This window comes from Protopterus annectens, chromosome 5.part0 (assembly GCF_019279795.1).
Source record: "Protopterus annectens isolate FY-2018-M chromosome 5.part0, PAN1.0, whole genome shotgun sequence".
Classification (NCBI taxonomy): Eukaryota; Metazoa; Chordata; order Ceratodontiformes; family Protopteridae; genus Protopterus; species Protopterus annectens.
Window position 1 is genome coordinate 1357510524 of NC_056735.1, and position 24185 is coordinate 1357534708.

The 24185-nt window shown below is 38.0% G+C and overlaps 1 protein-coding gene across 11 annotated transcripts in view; it reads right to left on the reverse strand.

The window, feature by feature from the left end:
- The window catches only part of DLG2 (discs large MAGUK scaffold protein 2), a 4792098-nt gene that overhangs the window by 951805 nt on the left and 3816108 nt on the right, over positions 1-24185 (reverse strand). The window contains exon 1 of one of the 11 annotated variants that reach the window (XM_044071163.1): positions 10742-10837. The exons of the other annotated variants lie outside the window; for them this stretch is intronic. The gene's annotated coding sequence lies outside the window, so the exon portion shown is untranslated. Of the gene's footprint in view, positions 1-10741; positions 10838-24185 lie in introns of those variants that run through there. 11 annotated transcript variants of the gene reach the window in all.

A 24185-nucleotide genomic window follows, 5' to 3' on the forward strand; every position in this document is an offset into this window, starting at 1 on the left:
CAGTTATCTGTTCTACATGCACACATTTAACCTTTAAATTGCAGCAAGAAAAGTTGCTGTCATTCAGATAAAATGGTGATAAAAGAAGAGGTAAGCTGTTGCCACTCCACATATCCCCAAACATACCCAAGTAATCAGACAGCCCTTGCCTGCTAGATGATACAACAGAAACTATTTTATTTGCACAGAACAAGAAAAAAGTCTGACATAATTTACAGGCTAAACATGTAAACTTAAGATGTGTATTAAATGACAGTTTTCTTTTCTTAGATAAGCAGTCAGTGCAGTAGAACACCATAAGCTCTGTTGTACTTGGGGATGAAGACTTGGGATGGGCAAGAACAATCTAAGGTGAAAAAGATGAAAATGTATTATTAGCAGATATTCCCTAGTTATCTTAGGACAAAAACAGAAAGCAACTCCCAGCTTTAACCAGGGACTTTCCTTTCCTCAGCCATCAGTCAAGGATCTCTCGCTCTCTTTCTTGTATCTTGTTTGACTTTCTTTTATGTAGCTATAATGCTTATTCCTAAACAACCAACCATCACGGTTCATTGTCAGTTGAGTATCTATGGATTTGGTTCCTTCCCCAGTAAGCATACTTTACACATTATCTCTGCACTGCCCTTTCAGAAAATGCATTCTCTTGCTTCTGCACATCCCTTTTCAGAAATGATTCGGCCATCTTGGGCTACTGATTCTCATGAAAGGTATGGATGATTAATCTACCTACTGATTGTCTAGCCACTCTGATTACAGACAGCACATGCTTACTGACTCCCTTTACTTCCTATTTCTCCATAGAACAAATGCTTCCCTAGATACTCATGCAGAAGAACTAAATCGTCATTAACAGCTGAATAGGATACACAAGCAGAGTAACACCCTTGCCACCTTAAAGGTAAACCTGTTTATATATTTGCCTGCGATTGTCAGAGCAACATTTAACTAGGCAAAGCTTCTTTTCAGCAGAGACCTGGGGAGAAAAGTTCTTTCTTACATGCATTTACATTGTCAATTATCATGTGCTAGTGATACAAATTTACTACATAGCCTTGAGTTACATATAATTTAACAGGTGATCGTCATTTTAGATACACTATGCAGTATTTGCAGGATGCTAAAGTCACACACATAGAAAGAACATTCAGGAATATTTTACAGTTTATATAAAAAGTCACACTGAACTTTTAGTACATAGACAAATGAGATATATGCATGCTTTATCTAACCAGTTGTTCACTTGAGATATGTAAACAGATGATACAGTATGAGTATTTTATGATACTTACCTGATTTGGCTGCATAAAGTTTGGGCTAAGTAATAGAACTGGTACAGAGACAGGACTGCTTTGTTAAGAGGTATGATTTCACTGAAATTCGGAAATACAGATGGGGCTTAGCAAACGGATGGGCAACCTCAAATTCTTCCCTAGTCTGTCTTGTGTTCTGCTCACCTTGAACCTGGAGCGAAATTTTCATATGGCTTATTGGCCAGGCTTGCAATGGACTGCAGACTGGTTGTCTAGTACAATGGACCTACATTGTGGTAGCTGCTCTTAACTTACGCAACTGAGGTCAGAAAAAGTATGATTATACATAAAAGCCTTCATAAATGCAAGTGTAGCTCTGTGATCATGGCATGTTTCTTTGTGTCTTCACATCACCTACCACTAGTAAATGTACCCCTGACATCTCAGGAATATATTATGGTAAAATGAATGGGAATTTAGTTTAGTGATAGCTGATTTTCACAGAAGAACAATCCTTCAATAGTGAAGAGTGCTCCATTAGACAATTGTTTTCTTTGTCATTGCGCAATCACCCAAAACCAATCTATATAATTTTAACACGCCTCTGAACTATTCCAGGTGATATGTTGTTAAATGTTTGCTTTATGCAGGGTGCTCAATAGTTGTTTCACTTATGCAATGAAAGTTACATTTACTAAAATGGCATACATAGCATAGTTACTTTACTGAGATAATTTCTGTCATCTAGTTTATGCATTCTCTTTGAATAATTTGCATAAATCTTAAAATGTGACTTTCAAATGTTTTCTGTTTTGACCTGTCTATTACATGGTGTCTTATTTTACTGTTTATTGCTTTGTGATTTCATGGTTGAAAATTAGTTGCTGGTGTCCAGTTCACTTGACTATAAACTACATTAAACTAAAGTACACGCCTGAGCATAGGAACACAGCAACTATAGATTATTAGATGAAAACAAAAACATATTTTGGAGCTACCCTTAAATGTATGGAGCACACCACTAGTACAAAATTGCCTCAGTGCATATCTATCATCATTTTTACAGAATAACATTTTTTTTAATAAAGTTACTTGCTACTTTTGCCTTTCACCGCAGAACCACTCAGAAAGTGCTCACAGGCAAGTAGTAGCTGACTGAGAAACAACATATAATAAAAAATCATGTGCATGTTTGATGGGGATCTTTATAAACATAGTGAGACTAAAAAGGATAATTTTGACCAGCCCACCTATCTGGGAAATAAATAGAATACAATATGCAGTGAACAATTCATTGGAAAATATCTTTATGATTCCATCAGAATAAATTTATTTGAGGAATTTCTGGCATAGACCTTGCTCTGTGCTGGAATTCTTCTAATATGCCCCATAACTATATAGAGACCAGTCTCCAGAATGTTACTCAGTGACCTCTTTGTTTCTAATACGAAATATTCTCATCCTATATCTAAGCATCGCACAGTGCTTTTTGTCTTTCTTATTCTGCTTTTCTGTTTTATGTCTTCAGGCATGCTAACCTACACTTCATACCTCTATAGCACTAACTCCTTCTAAACTGTTTAATTTCCAATCCTCCTCCCCTGGTGCATTGCTTTGAATTTATTTTACTTTAATCTAAGTGACCATACCTCACACTGTATGGTCACTTAAGTTTTGCACTCTAATTTTTCATCATTTCTTCCTGTTTGTTATCTTCAAAGTGGCAATGGTTGCTTACTAGTGCCAGTTTGGCCTCCCAAAGATGCATTTTGCTTTCAGAGGCACCATCCTAAACAGCCAATCTCCAATCAGAATGAAATGAGTCAAGAGTAAGCCTGTTAACTGGTTAATACACACACACACACACACACACACACACACACACACACACACACACACACACACACACACACACACACACACACACAAAGACAAGTTATGATGGAATGAGATAAGGCTTAGAATACATGACGAATACACAATACTAATTCAGACTTACAAACTTTTAGGCACTTATAACACCTATCAAAAGTTCACATAATCTCTGACAAGAAGACTCATTTCCAAAATCTTCAAAACACACGTACAATTAACCTCAAACTGTTCTGGAAAAAAATATTAATAACCTCTTTGGAAATGATGCTCACCCAAATCCTTTTCCTAATAACACATCCCTAACTACAGCATCCAAATTTAACCCCAAGCAATGATTGTAAGTATACTTTCTCCTTACATGCAGTTTCAACATTACTAATAAAGAGGCTCCTAAACAAATTTAAACCCACCTCACTCTCTATTGATAAACTGCCAAAAGACCACCTAAACATAGCAGCAGAGATACTTTTGCATCCTGTATCAGTTCTCATTAACAGGTCTATCCATGAATCATATGGTCTTACCATTTGGAAACATTTTTTTATCATTCTTCTATATAAGGGAGGTCATTCTTTTTTACTCTCAAACTATCAGCCAATTACAATTATTTCCTCTTATAGGTTCATAAGCATTTACTAGGCTAATGACCACAAGGGCCTTTTTAAGCCTAGCCATGCATCACAAATCTCTGACAAGTATTGATACTCTTGATAATTTTAAACAGGGATTTGGGAGATTAAACATTTACAAGCAGGAGCCTAGGAGATGAACCATTTACAGGTTGCCTGTGTCCATTAGAGACATAGATGCCAAATCAAGGATGAAGTTTCTGTTTCTTATGCAGTTGTCCAAGTTCCACTTGAATTGGGTTAGGGATGAACTCTGCTTTACGTGGATGGGTGCCTGTTCCATAGACAGGGTAGTCCCTGGGATACATACCTGTCTCTCCAGCAGGCCTTATTTATATCACACATGAGGGTTAAGTCTTTAGAATGGGATGGGTAATTCTGGTGCTGTTTGTTTTGTGGATATGCAGAAGGTCCACCAGAGTGGGGTCTGATCATAGATCTCACCTCAAAGGCCTGTAGGAGATAGAATACAGGTGTAGGGCCTTGAAGTGGCATGCATAGGACATTTTACTTACTCCCTGTATTCATTTAGTGAGAAACCTTTGTGGATGTTCTAATTGTTGGATATGCCTGGTTAGGTCTATACCACAGGAGGCATTGTACTCAATGATAGGTCTGATGAATGCCGAATACAGTGGAACAGTGACTTCCTAGGACTTAGATGCCATACTTTTGTTTATAAGTTGCGCAACATTGAAAGATTTCCTCACTAGACAAGAGATGGTCAAAGGCTAGATTACTATCTATGTATGTCCATAAGTCCCTAACTACTGGGTTAACTCTAAGGGGTGTGTTGTCAATATGGTAGTTACCAGGGGTGAATGACTTCCAAAAGGATACTATTATGCATTTCTTGGCATGTAGTTTTAGTCCATGGTCTGACACCAGTTATTTGTCTGTGTCAGCCCCTCCTGGAGAATATTTGTGTCAGTGTGGGATTCAATGACAGCCCCTAATTTGCAATCATCTGAAAATTTAGTTAGACAGAGACCACTGACATTAGCCTTAACTTCAGAGAAGTAAATGCCAAAAAGAAGCAGTCCAATGACTGATCCCTGAGGGACGGCACTTGTGACCAGTCTCTTTGTAGAAGTGGAATCCCCAATTCTAACTTCTTGGGTCATGTCTGTGAGCCAGTTGGCTATTAACCGGGTGACATATGAATTTGTACCTAACCTCTTGAGTTTGTCAACAATGCACTAGGGGAGTATTGTGTCATGTGCCTTGGCAAGGTCAAGGTAGGCAGTGTGAACCATTTTTCCCCTCATCCATTGCTATGGTTACCTTCTCAAAGAAGTCCACCAGGTTGCGTAGACATGATCTGCCCTTGACCAAACCAAACTGGGGTGGGTCCAGTGTCTGGAGGTTTACTATATCTCTATTGATCATTTCCATGATAATTCTTTCCATGGCTTTACATATAAGACTAGTAAGACTTATGGGTCTGTAGTTTCCAGGGTCTATAGATGGCACACCTTTGTGCAGAGGGATGACTTTTGCCTTTCTCCATTCATGAGGCAGGAAGCCTGTTTGGAGCCTACAGTTAAGTAGTAATTTCAGATAGGTCATGTTTCACGCTATTTCGAAGGCATCCTGGGATATTGTCTGGGCCCATTGATGCAGTGTTCTTGGTCTTAGAGAGAGCATTAAGGACCTGTTCCCTAGTGATAGTAGATGGAGTTATATTTGATGGTATTTTCTGAGGGAAGCTTGAGGTGGAGAGATGGGTAACAGTGGAGCTGAATTTATCAGCCAGGAGGTTTGCTATATCTTCTGGCTCAGTATAGGTGGCTCCATTTACAATGAGCTCTGCACACAATTTTGTCCTGCCTTTGAGGATGCAGAGATAGGTAAAGAATGCTTTCTAGTTGTCCTTGGCCTGGGAGGCCAAACGCACCTCAAATTTGGCTTTGGTAGACTTTATTTGTCCTCTGAGTTGTTTGTTTAGTTTGATGAGAGTGATTTTATACTGCTGGGTGCTACACCTCTTAATTTTTGCCATTATGTCTTCCTTCTGTTATACAGCCTACTGATTTTGTGATTCCACCAGGGTGGCTTATTTTTTGAGTTAGTTCTATACTTCTTCCTGGTGGGTACAGCTGCCTCTATGCAGCTATTAACATGTTTGTACAGGGTTTCTGTGAACAGTTCTGCATAGGCAGCAGTGTTTTCAGGATTTATAGGGGCTTGAAATTTTGCAAGGTATCACTTAATAGCAGGAGGTTAGCCTTACAATAGTTCCTGAATATTCCAGGTTTAGCTGGGGGTCCAGGTTTTATTTTTACTTCAAAGGAGACTATTTTGTGGTCGGATCTTACCAGGGAAAGCATTACAGTAGGGGGTGTGCAGCACTCTCCCATATTAGTGAGGACCACGGAATTTGTGTTTACAAAATCCAGGATTCTCTGTGTCTGTATATTTGGTGTCATATAGGATTCCCAGTTAATAGTGTGGGAATTAAAGTCACCCATGAATATAGCACTGGGTTGGATGGTTAGTGTTTCTGATAAGTTTAAATACATTGTATGGGTTTCCTGGGTCATAGAGGGGGACCTATATCTTACAAGGAAGTGGTATTGGATTTTGTCTATGGTGATTTGAACATGGAGCAGCTCAAGTGCATTGTCTTGTTTGACCAGCCTTGAAGTATATTTATTTTGATGTAGATAGAGACACTTCCACCTTTAGTTCCTGACTGTGAAATAGCTGGTCTAAATGTGTAGCAGGCATTATAACCTTATACTGTTGGTGTGCTCTCGAAGGCTTTAAACCATGTCTTAGTGACCACACAGATGTCACGATTCTCTAGGATGAAGAGAGCTTTTAGGGAGTGGAATTTTTTGTTTTGACTCCTAGCACTGAGCAGTAATACTTTTAGATTTTCTTGGTTTTGATTTGCTATGTCAGAAGTACTTTCAGTTTGGCAATGCCTAAAAAATGGTAAAACGGGGGAAGACAATGTTTTAGCTAATATTTGAAAGCCTAGAGGGGGAGCTGCAGACCATCCCTAGCAAAGCAGTCTGTTGGCATCTCCTTCCATGCTGACAAATATCGCATCCCCTTAGAATGACAGCAGAAACTAAGACAGTTATTAAAGTCAATCATCTTTTGTTCATGTTGTGGCATCATCCTTGGAGAAGGTAAAATGCTGCTCAATGTTAGGCTCGTACAAGCCCAAGACACATATTCCGAGAGTTCCATGATGTCTCTCTTCATATAGTCAAGGAAGGTACTTCTCAGGTCATTTACTCCCAAATACACTCACTCTGAAATGTTCAGTTAACTGTTAGACTCAGGCCTCCTATCTGATACTGTTTTAGGCCAAGCAGTAGCACAATCCCAGCTCTTCTAAGTTTTCAAAACACTATAAATCACTGCAGAAAAATATGCAACTTGGCATCAGCAACTTTCATAAACCATTCTAAGAGCAACACTATTACATTCCATCGAATCCTCCTACAAATATAACCCAACCTTGGTCTCTGTACCACTGCAGTCAGCTGGTTATATATTTACTTAAATGGTACATCTTAGACAGTTAAGTGACAAATCAACCATCCGCCTTCCACATAGTCTCAGTAAATGTTCTTCAAGGATCAATTCTAGACCCCCTACTTTTTACAATTTTCATCAATGAGCTTCATTTTTCTATAAGAAGCCATCATTATATAATATGCTGATGACTCCATCCTCATCTTCACAGCTCCTGCCCTACAGTAACTACAAATCCAAAACAAAGCCTCATCCACTAACACTGAAATCTGGTAAAAAATGCCAACTTTTTATTTAAGCCACTTAAAACTATACTGATATTGTTCACATAAAAAATTTTCAAAGAGTAACATTACTCTAGCTATACTCCCTGGGGTCATTACTGACAGCAAATTAAAAATTTGGCCAGTTTGACCATAATATCCTGACAGCTATCAAAAAGTAGAGTTGTGTAACTTTCACTTACCGTAAGACCATATAATTGATTGTTGCAGTAGTCTATACCTATTTGGGTTATGTCCTATCAAGGATATATCAACTGGACAGTTTTCAAAAGTCTCTGTCTCCTCTCCACACATGCGTCCAGACTGCTGTTACTTGAGATTCACAGGAAGAAAATGACAGATTGGGTATCACTTTCTTCAGATCTTTCTTACCACCACCAAGAAAGAACCCCTAGGCTTCTAGGGTTCATGTGATTCTCATGATTCATCTTGCAAAGTTGGACATGAGTTGAGTCTGAAAACTGTTTTGACACTTGTTAAATACAACTGTCAATGTAACTGTTGAAGTATGACAATGGAATAATTTACATAAGTCAGTTCTGGTATATTGGTACTAATGGAAAAGTAACATACATTAAAAAAAAAACTTGCTTTGTTTTCCATTGCTTGGTAAGGGCAGCTGTGGTGGTGCAGTGGTTAGCATTGCTGTCTTACAGCAACAGGTTCTCCATTGGATCGTCGGCTGGGGTTCCTTCTGTGTGGAGTCTGCATGTCCTCCCTGTGGTCCTGTGGGTTTCCTCTGGGTGCTCCAGTTTCCTTCCACATCCTAAAGACATGCTGTAGGTGGATTGGACACTCTAAATTGGCCATAGGTGTGTGTGTGTGTGTGCCTTCTGTGGAAGGTTGGGTGCTGGGCTAGCAACTTGACACTATAAAACTCCACTGCCAATCATGAGCAGACAGGTGATCCGCTGCAGCGACCCCTAACCATGAAAAGCCAAAAGAAGAAGAAGATTTTCCATTGCGTGGTAAAGCTGAATCAGCTGGCTAACTGTGATTATGCAAGTGTAATATATAAAGTATGCTATCAATCCTTTTCATTTTATGATGAAGATATTTTTAAACTTTGAAATGTCATGGTTTGACAGTGATTTTTGTCATCTGGCAAATTGTGTCAGGTCAGCCTCTTACACAACGTATGTTATTAGTTTACTCCCATGATTACAGAGCTGGTAAGAAACTTTACAGTGGAGCTGTAGCATTGCCATTTTATACAGGAACATATACTCAAATGTTTAGGTCAGAAAAAACACCAAAAAAGACATTTGTTTATAAAGTATTCTGAGAAACAGCTACATTGAAAGCATTTTTTGCATAAATAAAATACTGAAAATTAAACTGTTTCCACAAAGAAAAAAACAGTTGGTAATGGCAGTTTCTTAGCCCACATCTGAGAATTTCATGTTTATACCTCTGAAAATACACTTTTATGTCAGGCAGGCAACTATTCTCTGTAGCCCTACTTGAAATAATGTTGTTTTATCGGGGCGGGGGGCTAGAACTGATTAATGACATCACATGGAGGTGGGGTATGGATTGCAAAGGATCACTGCATGCCTGACCCTTGGACACTAATGAACAGGCTGTAAGGAGGGTTGCAAAAAATCCCTAATCCGCCCTGAGAATGAGGGTGCTGCTCTTGTTATGTTCATTTTAATGACTGAATGGGCCACAGAGTTCTCACCCATGTTGAAGGAGTAGGCCTGCAGAGAAGCAAGGACCGCAAGCTCAAGGGCCACAAGAGAACTGGAACAACAAAAAAAAAAAAAAAAGAAATGAACAATGATGTCTGTAACATCAGTCATTGTTGAGCCTTAATAACAATATGGTGTGTCTGTACCAAACTATTCACATGGGGAGTGTGGTACCTTTTTCTACATTAACATCATTCAGTAAAAGTAAATGAGGAGCATGGACCTGCATGGACCTGCATGGACCTGCATGGACCTGCAAGGATTAGGGATGGAAACATTATATTGTAAAAGGGAGTAATTTATTTGTAAATGCAGGTGATAGAATTCTTTTTTATTTATTTTTGTATTAAAAACAAAAAAAAACTGAAATGAGTTATAATTCTTTTCAGCCTTGTATTTTCTTTCTGTACAAATATCACCTCTACTCTCCAAAAGAATGGCAAACACACATAGCCACACCTAGTACTGGACTGATGTGTCTTTTCTGAAAATATAACGTTGCCGTCATCAGCAAACTGCAACTAATGCAGGCTGTTGTTTTCCCTGTCTTCTTTTAGCTACCTGGCAAAGGGGTTCTCGCTTGACATGAGGCTTCATAGTACCACATGCAGGAAAGCAAACTGATGTTGTTAAAATGTATATCTTAGCTCAATAACTGTAAAACTACTGGCAGAAATGTATAGCTCTTATTTCCAGTAGCTCTTTATTACAAAATTAGATTTGACATATGTAAGTGATATTCATACAAATAAACAGTTCTATTATTGAGTTTCTCAAAATACAGTTCTGTTTAGCTGCAACATCTTTTTTTCAGCCTGATTATGTTTTTCTTAATCTTAGTACAAAAGATGGAACATGAAATAAAAACATTTACTTGTAGTTATCAACCACATTAAATCCAGAGCCATAAAACTGAGAACACACACACACACACACACACACACACACACACACGCCCACACACAGTGTATGGTTGTAGATCTCCCTTCCTTGCTTAACCATTTGTTTCTGTGGTTATTACTAGGTCTGTGCTAGCTTCATTACCATAACCCACACTAAATATAAGTTTTAGACAAACCACTCCTTCAACATCTCTAATCAGCACAATTGCTGCAAAGTGCTTTGTAGCTTTACTACTTGTATATTATCAAAGGACCACTTAATTCTGAGCAACAGCAGTTCTTACCATAGTAATATTTTTAATTAATACTATGTTTAATTGACCATAACATGCTACAGTGGGCACACTGAAAACATGAATAAGTACTTTTCTGGTAACTGTGGTACTTTTGTGTAACACATAAAAACCTGGGCATATACCTACTTCAGTACTGAACAGTATCCATAACATCTATTAACTAGTAGATGGTGTCTGAAAAGACACCGTTATCATCACTTCCTACATACAACTGCCTCTCATGCAGTGCTACTGAAAGCCATATACCCTTACAAAGCCAACTTCTATTAGTAATATAACACTTTTTTGTGTTTTATTAGAAGCAACTTCTGCTCACCTGATCCACAATTTAAGAAGCCATTTTAATGAGCAAAACAAGTCTTTTTTCAGCTGTTACATTAACCAGTAGCACCTTTTTATTTCCGATGCATCTCATTCATTCTTCTGTCCCCGGTTCACTGTCTCTTCATTTCTCTTTCTATATATATCCAGCATTGCAGACAGTTGGTAAGATTCAAAATCTCCACAGCAACCTGTGCTTTTTATATATCCCTATGACAACAGTTTACTATAAACATATGAGTGCAACTAGAATTTCATTATTTTACAGAGCATCATTTATCTAGCTTTCAGACTTCATACATTTTATGATAGTGTAATGATGTCCAAACACAATGACAAAAACAATATATTGCCAAGATGGAAAAAAGTGGGAGCTATGTTATGAACTTTACATGAATCCTTTACGCTTTGCCATTGTGATTTATGAAACCATCAAAACCATGGGTCTATGAAACATCTATTCTTAAATTTGCAAATGCCAGTATCATACCACTTAGAAATCCTCCTTTGTAACAATGGGTTAAAGTTAAAATTATTCTTGAGTGTATTCCTAGCAACTAGGCATCAGGCAGTCCATGACCTGTTCAGCTCACAAACGGTAATTTATGTAATTCTACAGGTCACACATTTTATATTTTTGTTACCCGCATGCAAGTTTCTTTCCTATACACCTTATAGTTCATTATAAAAGATGAAGCAAACAACTGGATCTTAAAGTAAGCAAAACAAAGACAGGGATGATATTTTTATTTTACTTTAGAACTAAATGATCCTGTGATGTCTAAGAAAACAAATTGCATTGAAGCATGCGTATACAGTCCTTTACAACTTACTGTGTACTTTGTTCTTCAGATGTCAAGAAGATGCAAACATTCAAGAATTTATTCCTAAGTTCATGCTGTACAATCTCCATCACAAATGGAATTTCAATGTTCTTGTTTCCAGGTAGCTATTTCCTTTCCAATATATGGCTTCTAGCAATCATGATGCTGTAAAGAATTCTACAATGTGTCTGTAAAATTAAATGGTCGTATGAAAACGCTATGAGTTTTACAACAGATGGCCTGCCTTGTTTATGTGGTTATTCTGCTAGCATTACGTGAGCTATATCTCAGTCTCTTGCCAGAAGCATCCTGCTTGAGTTTGTATCCTGTATACGTCTATGGATGTAACTAGATCAACATCCAGAAATGACACTGCAATTATATCTGCCACAACTAAGTCTGACAACAGAATTTGCAGTAAGGAACCTAGCAACATAGCGACTGAGAAACCAGGTGATAATCATTCTGTTGCTGATACCAATGGGGTGAATTGCTTACAAGGGGCCATAACCCTAGTACTAGGCAATAATGTGAGATGGAAAGCACCCAGTAGCCTTAACAACAGCATGGATGGCAGAAATGCCAGGTCCAGCAATGGCTCCATCTGTTTCCCTTTACCCATTGGCCCAACAGAAACTGCTCTTAGAGCAAGGGAAGGACAAAGAGGAAACTGCCAGTGGAGCAGAGTACCGGTCAATCACTCAAGAAGATGTGGTGACAAGTACAAATTGATTGTTTGGAACTTGTCCCAGAGATGCTTAACCCCTCATGAGTTAAGAGCATTGGGGAAGGGACTTTCCTTCACACCCACACAACATGGAGATGTGACAAATACTGTTCTAGATGTCAGAATGTTTGCACAAAATGTTTCACTTAAAATACAGTTTGGGGTGGGGATATGAATGATGCTAATGCTAACATTTTTAAGAAACTAAGCTTGTTTATGCCTAATCCACATCCTCTTCTGGATGCATTTGTTAAATTAATAGAGAATGATTTGCACCAAGCTTTTAAGAGTTCCAGACCTGATTATCATTATGGTAATCTTACGCAAAATGAGAAGCTAGCTTTGCATACACTGTGTAATGATAGCACTATATCCATTAGGTCAGCTGATAAAGGTGGCTCCATAGTGGTTATGGACAGGTCAGACTTTCTTTAATCTATGAAGGAGATGTTAAATGATAACTTATATTATACTGTCATCACTAAAATGATATAGATTGTCTTGTAGGAGCTGTAAGGAGTATCCTGCACAATTGCCTACAAGATAAAATAATTAGTTTTGATCTGTATAACTATTTTTTGGTTGGTGAGCCATTAATCTTGGTCATACAGGGTCTTCCAAAGATGCATAAGGATAGCCATAGACCACCAATGAGACTCACTGTTGCTTGTCGTGGTTGGAGCACCGAGCCTTTCTCTATATTTGTAGAGAAGCATTTAGGTCCCATCTTAGATAAGAATGAGGTAGTGCTGAGGGACTCTAAGCAATTTTTAAGGAATCTCTTTGACTGTATTAAAATGCAACCAACTGATTTGAAATATCTGTTGGTTACCATGGATGTACAGTCACTGTTTACCATGGTTCCCAACCAGGTTGGTATGATCTATGTGGGTAGATATTTGCCTAAGTATAGCACCTATGATCCTTCAATGTGTCATCTGATATATCTTTGTATAAGAATAGTACTCAAGAATAATATTTTTGTCTTTGATGGTGTTTACTACCAACAAAAGGATGGCGTAGCTATATGCACTTCTAGTGCCAATAGCTACGCCAATATGGTTATGGCTCAGTGAGGAGTGTATGTTTTCTATATCTAGTTTTCATCACAATGTCCCATTCTATTGCAGATTTGTGGATGATCTGTTCCTTGTTTAGACAGGTGATCCTGATGAGTTAGTTAGGTTCCATCAAGATCTGAATTCCTCTACTAGTTTTTTGAAGTTTTCTTTGAATTACTCAGACACGCAAGCTGAATTTCTGAAAGTGCTTTTAACCAGACAGGCTGCTGGTTCTCTTTGTACTGGTATTTATAGAAAGCCCTGCTATAGGAATTCTCTGTTGCATCGAGACAGCATGCATCCATCCATCCCATGTGTTCAAGAATATAGTCAAGGGACAGGGGTTGAGAGCCTCTAGGTTGAATGGAACAGATGATGGTTTTAAATCTGAGTTGCTATGCTTGAAAGGCAGATTGACTGACAGAGGTTATAAAGAAAGGGAGGTTGATGATATATTATGTACCACACCATCCCTTAAAACTGGTGTAGCTAGACTGTACTACTCTGACCAGTCTGTCGATTCCAATGATAGGAGACTAGCATCCACTAGACCTACCAGTATCTATGTTCCCTTAACCTACACCACTGATACTAAAATGATAATGAATATTATTAAGAGACATTGAAATATATTAACAACAGACCCTAATATCAAGAGGCTCGTAGGGGATACTCACAGATTCTTATATAAGAATAAGAAAAATCTGAAAAGGTTATTATGTTATCCACATAGCCATAAATCTAGTGTGTCTGACTCTGGAACCAGAACACTGGCATATGGAACTTGTAACTTTTGCAACTATATAGATAGTAGTGGGTATTTTCAACATCCTGATAATGGGCGAAAGTTTGATTTCAAAGTTAATGCCACCTGTTTTATTACACACATGGACTACCTTGCCTACTGTACAGTTTGTCAAGCATTCTATGTAGGCAAGACAGATAGACCCCTGAAAGACAGGATCAGGGAGCATTTATACAGTATCCGCTGGGCCTCTGCTAATAATATCCTCTCCAAGCATAAATATATTAATGGTTTCAAAATACATCCTGTTTAAAATGGAGTCTTCCTGATATAAAATGATGGACCAGATTTGGAAAGGTTACTAAAGACAGAACAACAACAACAACAACAACAACAACTATGAGATGTACACCTGGTATATACCATGTATACCATGAGTATAACCAGTTCTGATTCAGAGACATCTGTAATGGCATGCTGTGACATCAAGATGTGCATCAGTGCAATGGACTGTCTCTCTGGCCTGCCACAAATGCAAGTGAGGCATTCTGGGAAGAGGTATAATCTAATTATCCATGTGCTGTACCCTGGAAATGCCTGCAGTAAGGCATTTAAGCAGCTGAGTGATTCAGAAAATCTCTTATCTGCATTAGTTACATTCGCCACCCATGTTAATGAAAACAGACAAAGGTTTGTTTTCACCTGATTATGTTAAAGGTAAATGCTGGGGAGTTCAGCGGACATGTAGGGTTGGGGGTGTGTGCAGATATGCATGTGTGTATGTGAGTGGCTCATATGTCCCAACCCCTTAGCACAATAAATCTGGATAAAGCCTAAAGTAATTGGGGACTAAGGCCCAAAAATATGGACAGACTTGAAATATTGCTCTTATAAACATAGAAAGTTGCTAGATTAACAGGTTGTGTGTTAGCATGCATGTTCGGAGAGATATGAAGTCTGAAACTCAAATGTCCGTAATTATTTATTGATGTCAAACTTCTGTGATTTGTCAGAAAGCCATAAATTTTATGCGGAACAGACCAAAAATATGATGCAAAAGTCTGTACATTCTGCAAAAATGTAGACAGTTGAGAGGTATAGTGTGGCTGCATGTGTGATTTTATGTATGAGTGTGTGTCTGCCTAGAGGGTCACAATATGAAGGGTAGTTAGGGGATATGGTAGATTTGTGTGTGTGTGTGTGTGTGTGTGTGTGTGTGTGTGTGTGCGTGAATGTGTGTGTGTGTGTGTGTGTGTGTGTGTGTGTGTGTGTGTGTGTGTGTGTGTCTGTGTGGGCGTGAATGTGTGTGTGTGTGTGTGTGTGTGTGTGTGTGTGTGTGTATGGTGGGATGTTACACCTTCATACCCTCTCAGACAAACGAGCAAATCTTGGATTAAAGATGATAATTTTTTTATATTGTGCCTTAAATGCCTTAAAAAATAAAAGAACAACATTCTGCAGCAAAAAAAAAAGTTGTGGGGTGGGGGAAAACTACATAATGATGATAACTGCTCATATTGTGCCCTATATGCACTTACAAAAAATAAAATAAAAAAATAAAAAAATGCAGCACTAAAGATGTGGGGTAGGGGAACACTAGACATAAAGTGAGCTCTAAAGCACTAAAAAAAGATTTAAAACCTGTACCTTTGCAATGTAAAAAGAGGGCATTTCCTCTCATCACCATCAGATACCAGGAGTATTTTAAAATATTACGTTAGTCTTTTATTTAACAAAAAGAGTCTACAAATACAAACTATTAATATAATCAAACATTTGTTATATCAAGCATTTTTTTTCCACCAGCAGAAGTGACTGAAACTCTTTTGATCATTTCTAAGTTTGTGCAATATTGTGAACAGCTGGGACGGGGGATTTTGCCCTTTCCCCGTGCAGAGCAATCTCGGAGATGGTATATATAATTAGCAGAGGGTGTGAGGAGTGCAGGGGGTTGTTTCCTGGAAACAATCATATGTTTTGTGGATGGGTGGGAGTTGTTGTTTTGATCCTCTTGAGTCATTGTTTTTCAGCATATCTGTACTTCAGTATCATCCACTATTTTATTTATTTATTTTATTTATTTATTTAACATTTGTTGACCGGGAATGTCCGACTAGGTTCCACAGAGCCTGTTTTCAGCGGAGGCCCGGGGAGAAATGCTCCAGATGCATGTCTTTGGAATGTGGGAGGAAACCGGAGTACCCGGAGGAAACCCACGCGAACACAGGGAGAACATGCAAACTCCACACAGAAGGCACCCCAGCCGAGAATCGAACCAGAGAACCTCTTGCTGTGAGGTGACAATGTTAACCACTGCACCACTGTGCCGCCCACTAAACAGTAGAATCTCTACACACTCTGAATGGGAAGGAAGTTTTGAACCCTGCACCCTTGACACATAAAGCAGTAGTATTAACTCACTAAACTAACTGATCAGTTAGTGCAACTAGTTCTTTTTTGTTACATAATATAAAGTATGAAGCTCTAATCTCTGGAATTATTCAATGACTTCAAAAGTTCAAGGGTTACAAGGAACAGGGCACTTATAAGCGGCAACATCAACAACGTTCTGTAAAATCAGGGACAGACAGTTGAGAAGAATGGTGGTTAACAGAGAAACAAGTCTAGAATCACAATGGTCTTTACTAACTCTAAAGAGAATGAAACTCCAATGTGTAGCATCATTGTCTGACCATTAGGATCTGTGATTTATGAGGGCAGGGACAAAAAAATAAGAAGAGACATTTGGGACATTCTGTCAACTTGTGGACAGATAAGAGGTGTGTGTGTGTGTGTGTGTGTGTGTGTGTGTGTGTGTGTGTGTGTGTGTGTGTGTGTGTGTGTGTGTGTTTGTGTGTGTGTGTGTGTGTTTGGAGTAGAGTGAATGGCAATGGGATGCATTGTCCTCCAATGCTGACTGCCACAAGAAAGTGTTGATTTGCACTGGCCATAGTTAAGGGCAGTTTAGAGACGTGCAAATTAACAGAGAGTGAGATTTTTCCTCATTGTAGCTAACATGTCTCTAAATTGAATTTTCCTTCATCACTTATACAGTTTCTTTCTTCCACATCTCTTGCAACAGATAAAGCTGTTTTTCCTGAATCCCTGGGTCAAACCTTTCAACTGCTCCTATTTTGGAGTAATATTCCTATTTTCAGACCTGATTTGCTCCTGCACAGGATGTCACTACTTGATTTTTATTTCATTGGTATTTGTTGACCAGGGTAGAGCACTGATGTTCATGTTCCTTTTGCACACACAGCCATATCTGGTTAAGTGACTTGCTCAGAGTCACATAATTAGGCAATAGAGGCTGATGGATTCAAACCCAAGAGTATTGGTGCACAGGAAACAGTGTGCCCTGTGAGCAAAGGCATGTTCCTATTTTCAAGCTTGATTTATCCCCTCACACTTTTTACTGAATCTTCCTCATCTTATGTGATTTTTGAAGATGCCTGGTACACAGAAAAACACATTACATGACCAGCATACTAGTGGCAACAGTAGTTTCAAGATAGAGGACACATCTTATTTCTCTCTTTTTCTGAAAAAAAATTATCTTGTGTGGTAGAATTTTGCAAAAGAGTTAATTAAAGTCTACAGATTATACACTGTCCCTTTGATAATATGCTTATATTTTTCCGTCTTTTGTCACGTTCTGTTTTTAAACATTTTTGAGTGGTATCCCACACTCCTACTGGAAATGGGAAAAGTTATGTGCTACTTGGTATTCAAATTTTTTGCTACTAAGACGTCCAGATTCTTGTTCTTACTTTTCAAAGACCTTTCTTCCTGTTTACAATGTCTGCAGGTCGAGAGGTATGACCTGGGCATGTTAATGTAGGCTTAACTTATTCTATGAAGGTTAATCACTTCTGCAAATGAAGATCCATGTTTTCACTGTGTATTTTATCCAAGCTGCATCGGTTAAAGTGAAGATGACCTCTCCAAGACTTTGCTAAGTAAAAATATACCTGGTCAGGAGAGAGAATTTAAGGCAAAAACCAGCACAGTGACAAAACCTTCATCAGAATGTAAAATGTTGGGAAAACAGGCCTACTAGAAGTGAAAATATATTTATTGAAATACTACATCATTCTCACTGTGTGAAGACTCAGTGGCCGGATAATTTAGAAAAATCACACTTCAATGTAACATTAAATACTAACCTAAAGTCTAAAGAGAGGGACGTCCACATGTTTGCTAAGTGAAGTAATTAATGTGCTTGAAGAAGTTTTCCCATTTTATGTTTTGCCATTATTACTCTCCAAAATGAAAACTGTTTTTCTTTTATTATTGACATACCATTCTAACCTTGACAATGTATTGTACTTAAAATTGTTGTCTCTTATGTGTAGATTTGATTGAAACTGCATTGTAACTATATTGAACTTTTGTGGAACTTTTCTCCACAAGCTTCCACTGAAAATGGGGCTTTCTGCCCAGTTGGACTATCAGGGTAATTAAACGCACAATTAATATATATAACACAAATAAATTAATAAATAAAGAAAGACAGAAAATCAACAGATAGTAACTTTATAACATACAGGTTAAAACAAATATATAAGTGAGATCCTCATGCATAAGATGCCTTGGTCAAGTTCCCATGGGGAATACAGAATGAAAGAAAATTACTTTCTTGTAGACTGAGGCACACAACAGGGATATAAGGTATTATTATGTGACATCTCCCCTGCAAAAGGTTTGAATATCTAACGGCTGTACCTACTACTGTGAGAAAACCTAGATAACACTGAACAGTCAGTAATATGTTATGACCAGCCACCAAGTCATTTATACCTCGAAACCTGCCTGATAATATAAATCTTCATCTTTTGATCTCATATTGAACCTACTATGAACTTGTGGAATCTGTCTCGAGAATCAATGTACCTCTTATCCAGAAATTGTAAATATGAATATAATTATAAACACATTACAATTTATGTCCTTACATTCTGACTGTCAATAATTAACATGTCTATCTCTCAAACATTATCCTATGTAAATATGGTGAATTGCAAAACCTATGCAAAACTGTTTTTTGTTGAATGCTTGGTTATGTATATGTGCTTTATATTACCTTGTTTACAGGGTTGTACTTTATAGGACCACTGCTTATTCTGCTCACCATTCATTATTACATTGTAGATAAATGCTTTATTGGATAGTGTTTCTTTTTATATGGTCCTGCGCCCAGTTTATGACTGAAAAAGATCATTGCACCTGACTACCCCTCCAGTTATCAAATTGTAAATACATACATGCATAGTATACAATACAAACATCACACCATATCTTCTCATCACATTAACTCTTACACAAAATTGTGCCTGACCTCTTGCTATTTCTGCCTGGGAAACAAGGACTAAGGACAAATCCATAACAATATTAAGCAGGTATATGCTATGATTAGTTGTAACTGCCCTTTTTATACATGCTGAGTATCTGTACTCATTTCATCCAGTAATTGCAGTGCTGACACAGCACTTTGCTGCCTCCTTGCAGTCTGTGCTACCCAAAGAAATTACAACTTGTTGTTTAATTGCAACCAACTTGTCATAAGCTAAGGACATGAATGCCCACAGATTTTCCATAAGACCTGAGTGAATTGAAGCTTGAGAAGTGAATCTTGCCATCCATGTGAAGAACACATAGCAACTAGTTATGATTCGAGAAGCCAGATCATAATTATTTTTAATACATGGAGATAAGTTAGAGAAACCATAAAAACAGGTGATAATATTTTGTAGAACATGAAGCTTCAGCTCCTCTGATGTACTGCAAGTTAATTATTTATTGCACACAGAATAGCTGCTCCAATATACAACTCATTACAGTGAAAAATGTAGGATTACAAAGTATTTTAAAACTTTCAAAGCCATGAAACAGTGATGCTACCCAGACAGGGATAGAAGAGAAGTGTATCTCTGATGAACTAAGAAATTTAAAAGCTGTTGAACACTTCCTTGTACCTTTTTGTCTGCAGTTGAAAAGTGATTTATACCTTTTAAAGCTGTTAGTTTTGCCACTGCTGATTCTTGGTCAATGCTATGCATGCTCTAATTTGGGACTGGAACACAATGGGTACAAAAGTTGCATACCTATACTTGCTATGCACCTATTTGATGCTAGAGAGGTGTACAGTAATAAGGCTGTCTTTTTCTTGATTTAGAGTATAATCAGGGCACTCCATGTACTATACAGACATTATAAACAGGTCTCCAGTTAATAACCAGCTTATCATAGGTTCATCGGTAATAACTAGGCTATTGGTTTGTCAGGACCTTAAGCAACGTAGCCTTACAATCCTAAGATAGTTTTTATCCCTTATATTTTGCAAATGAATATCCCTGAGACAGGGTGCTAAACCATGGATGGATTTATGGCTATCAATTCATTTTTCCAAATTATGTTTGAACAGATTAAGAGAAGTACTTTGCTTTAATCGAAGGGGAAGGGTGTTCCATAAAAGTTGTACTCTGGTATATATACCTATCCCTCCAATATGTTCTATTTACTTTGCAAAAGAGAATACAATCTATGTGGGTATTTACAATGCAGCTGGGCATGTGAATGTGCAATAGGTCTAACAAAATGAGGTCTGTTGAAGCTCTACATGTGAGGCAGAGGTTGCTTCTGTGTAGCCTTATGATACTGAGAGGAGGGAGAAGGCTATGAGGTGTTCTGCATAGTTTTTATGAGGTTCTTGATCTTTTACGTGAGAAAATGTTGTGGTCATTTCAGCCATTAGTATTTGGACAAGTACTTACCAGTGAACAACTTAATGGGTGCTGAGTACAGTGAAATGAGTGCATCTGTGGATCTGGACATAGTGCTTTTATAAAAGCTGTGTGATTAAAAAGGACATCCATGCAACAGTGGATACATGGTGAGCAAAGGAAAGTTCATTGCTGACTCAGGTTCCCAAATGCCTAACTATTGGCTCAGTCTTCAGTGCTGTGTTGTCAATGTGATAGCTACAAGGGGAATCATGTTTGCTGAAGGATACAGTTATGTACTTCTTAGCATTTAGATTTAGTGCCTGGTTTTGACACCAGCTATTTGTTAGAACAGGGCTACTTGGGGGATCTCAGTGTCTTCTGTAGAGTTTATGATGGAACCAACTTCGCAGTTATCTGTGATCAGCCACAAGTCATTAACATTAGATTTGACCTCTGAGAAGTAAATGACAAAGGGGAGTGGGCCAAGGACTGAACCCTGTGGTACACCATTGGTGACAGGTCTTTCAGTGGAGGTACAGCCACCTACCCTAACTTTCTGAGGTCTATTTGTCATCCAATTTGCTATCCAACTGACATTTAACTAGGAGAGTTTATATTCGATACCCACGTGTGGTATGGTGCTGAACACCTGTGTGAGGCCTAGGTATACTGTGTGCACTGTTCTTTCCTCTTCCATTGCTTTAGTAACTGTTTTAAAGAAGGTAACCATCTTAAGTAGGCAGGACTTGCCCAAGATGGATCCAAACTAGGTTAGGTCTAGAGTCTGTTAGTTATCTATATCCTTATTTATTAATTGCATAATGGTCCTTTCCACAGTCTTACATGTGACACTGGTCTGGCTTATGTGTTTACAATTAGCTGGGTTGACTGAATCCCCACTTTTTTGGTAGGGAATGACAGTTGCTGTTCTCCATTAAGTTTTGAGCCTAATACTAAATAGCTTCTGTAGGGGATGAGATAAGTCATGCCTCAGACTGACCAGTAGGCAGCCTGGTAACCTGGTATATTATCTGTCCCAAACAATGTATTGTTCTTGGCTTTGGATAGAACTTTGAGAACTTGTTCTTTTGAGATTGTTGAGGGAGGTTGCAGGTGTGAGCATTTGATCTTTGAATACTGGGGAAAAGGAGGTGGTGAAGTTTGAGCTAAATTTGTTTGCTTGTAGATTGGCTATATCCTCTGGGTCCACATATGATGTATCATTTACTCTCAACTCTGCACAGTATTGGGCATTATTTCTGAGATTTTTAACATCATTTAATAAGGTTTTCTGATTATCCTTCACTTGTCTGGCTATTTTTTTAGATTATATTTGGTTTTGGTTCATTTGTACAGAGTCCAGAGGTCCTTGATTAGTTTAGAACAAGTGTTATTGGCATCATGGAAGTTAGATTTATTTTTACATGAAATTATTTTTTTCTTTTGTTATAGAGCTTGTTTACAATGAGGTTTCACCATAGGGTTTAGTTTTTAATGTGGCATTATATTTAGTTATAAAGGGGTTAAATGTGTCTATGCAGCTAGAGAAGAACTCCACATAAGCACTGGGGTCCTCAAGATGGAAGGGACAATTGAATTTAGCCACATCATCGTTCACTCTTTGCCTAATCTCGGATTACCAGGATGTTGGAGGATGCTCCTGCCTTCAGTCTTATGGTGGGTGTGATTGACATGGGGTCTAATTTGACCAAGGAGGAAGTTACAGTTGTTGGGGTGCAAAGCTGCCATATATTGGTAAGGGCCAAGTCTAGGATTTTACTGGCCTTGGTATGGGTGGGGAATAACTGGTCCTCAGAGTTTGCACTGATGATGTCCAGTGTATCTATAAGCCTCCCAGTTTATACATGGGTAGTTGAAGTCTCCTAGGAGAATGGTCTTTTTGTTTAAGAAATAGGTACTCCATACTAGTTAGGAGATATGGGCCAAGGGGGACATACAGGTTATGTTATATTATGTGTTATAAAACATGGCTACCAATAATTATTTGTAGTATATGGAATGTTTTCTGCTGCATAGATTACCAGTTACAGAAAACAATATGTGTAGGAACACACAGTGTTTTGCCAATTTTCAGAGATTTTGAAACCTGGTAAAATACTGCCAAACAGACAACAGACAGAAGCGAAGTGTCCAAACAGCTTTAGTATGCATTTTTTTCTGTCACATTTTTTGTTTACAATCCCAAACACAGGACCTGATCTTTACAGCACTTTGGGATGCTAAAGAAAACCTTGTTAAGGACCTGTCTGATATCAGAAAAGTGGTTCAAAAATTTATTCCATGTACTAAATACAGGATTATAATTCAGTCCCTGATCACAACAGGCTTATTATGTGTTAAAGACAGATCACAACAGGCTTTATTATGTGTTAAAGACATGGATGCCAGCAAGTTTGCTCTCAAGATGAATCTTGGTATCCATGTTGAGAACACACAATAAAGGACTATGACTGTAGAGCTGATCAGTATTCATTGTAGTACAGGGGGCTTTATCTGTTCCATGTAATACTAGTTGCAAAAGAAAAAAGTGCTAAGTGTTTTACTGGCTTTCAAAGCTGTAAGGCACTTATGAGTGCTGTCAGAAAGACAGTGCAACATGTCTTAGCAAGAAGTGTCAGAAAAACAGAGCACCACATTGTCTTATGTTAAAAAAAGAAAGTCATGGGCAAATTACTGTCACAGACAGAAAATCTGTTCTTAATTCTGATACTGTTGTCTGCTGGCCAGTACTGGCCTGGTTATGTGCCTTGCTAAATAAACAACTGAAGCAGGGTGTGACTGCGCTATAGAAGCACTTAGCTGGATTATCTTTTTCATGATATCAAAGAGTTATCACCATGCTCCATGCACTACAAAGGAATTATTATCAAGTTTCTGACTGCATTTGCATTTTATGTGTTAGTGAATAGGATGCCAAGAAACTTACCTCTTGCGCTTTATTCTTGAAGTGAATTTCTTGGAATTCATTTATTGGACACATAAAATTTTTATGGACAAGGATTAAATCATAATCTTCATTATTACTTGTAATACTCTTTTTTTATTATTTTAACATTTTCATTGGCCTATTTATGATACCAACATTATATGATTAGTTTAAATGTACCCCTGGAATTATTTGTAGCAACATTTTCTAAAACACAAATTCTGGAATATATGATGCACACACCATATTTATTTTTTGTCATAAAGTGTAGATGTTTTTATAAAGCTATGAATTATATTGTTTACTCATTACATGGATATTTAACAGTCCTTGGTAGGCTGCTACTGATATGTTCAGTGCTAATTTCTTTCCATGCTCTGGGAAGATATATGGATTTAATGAATTTT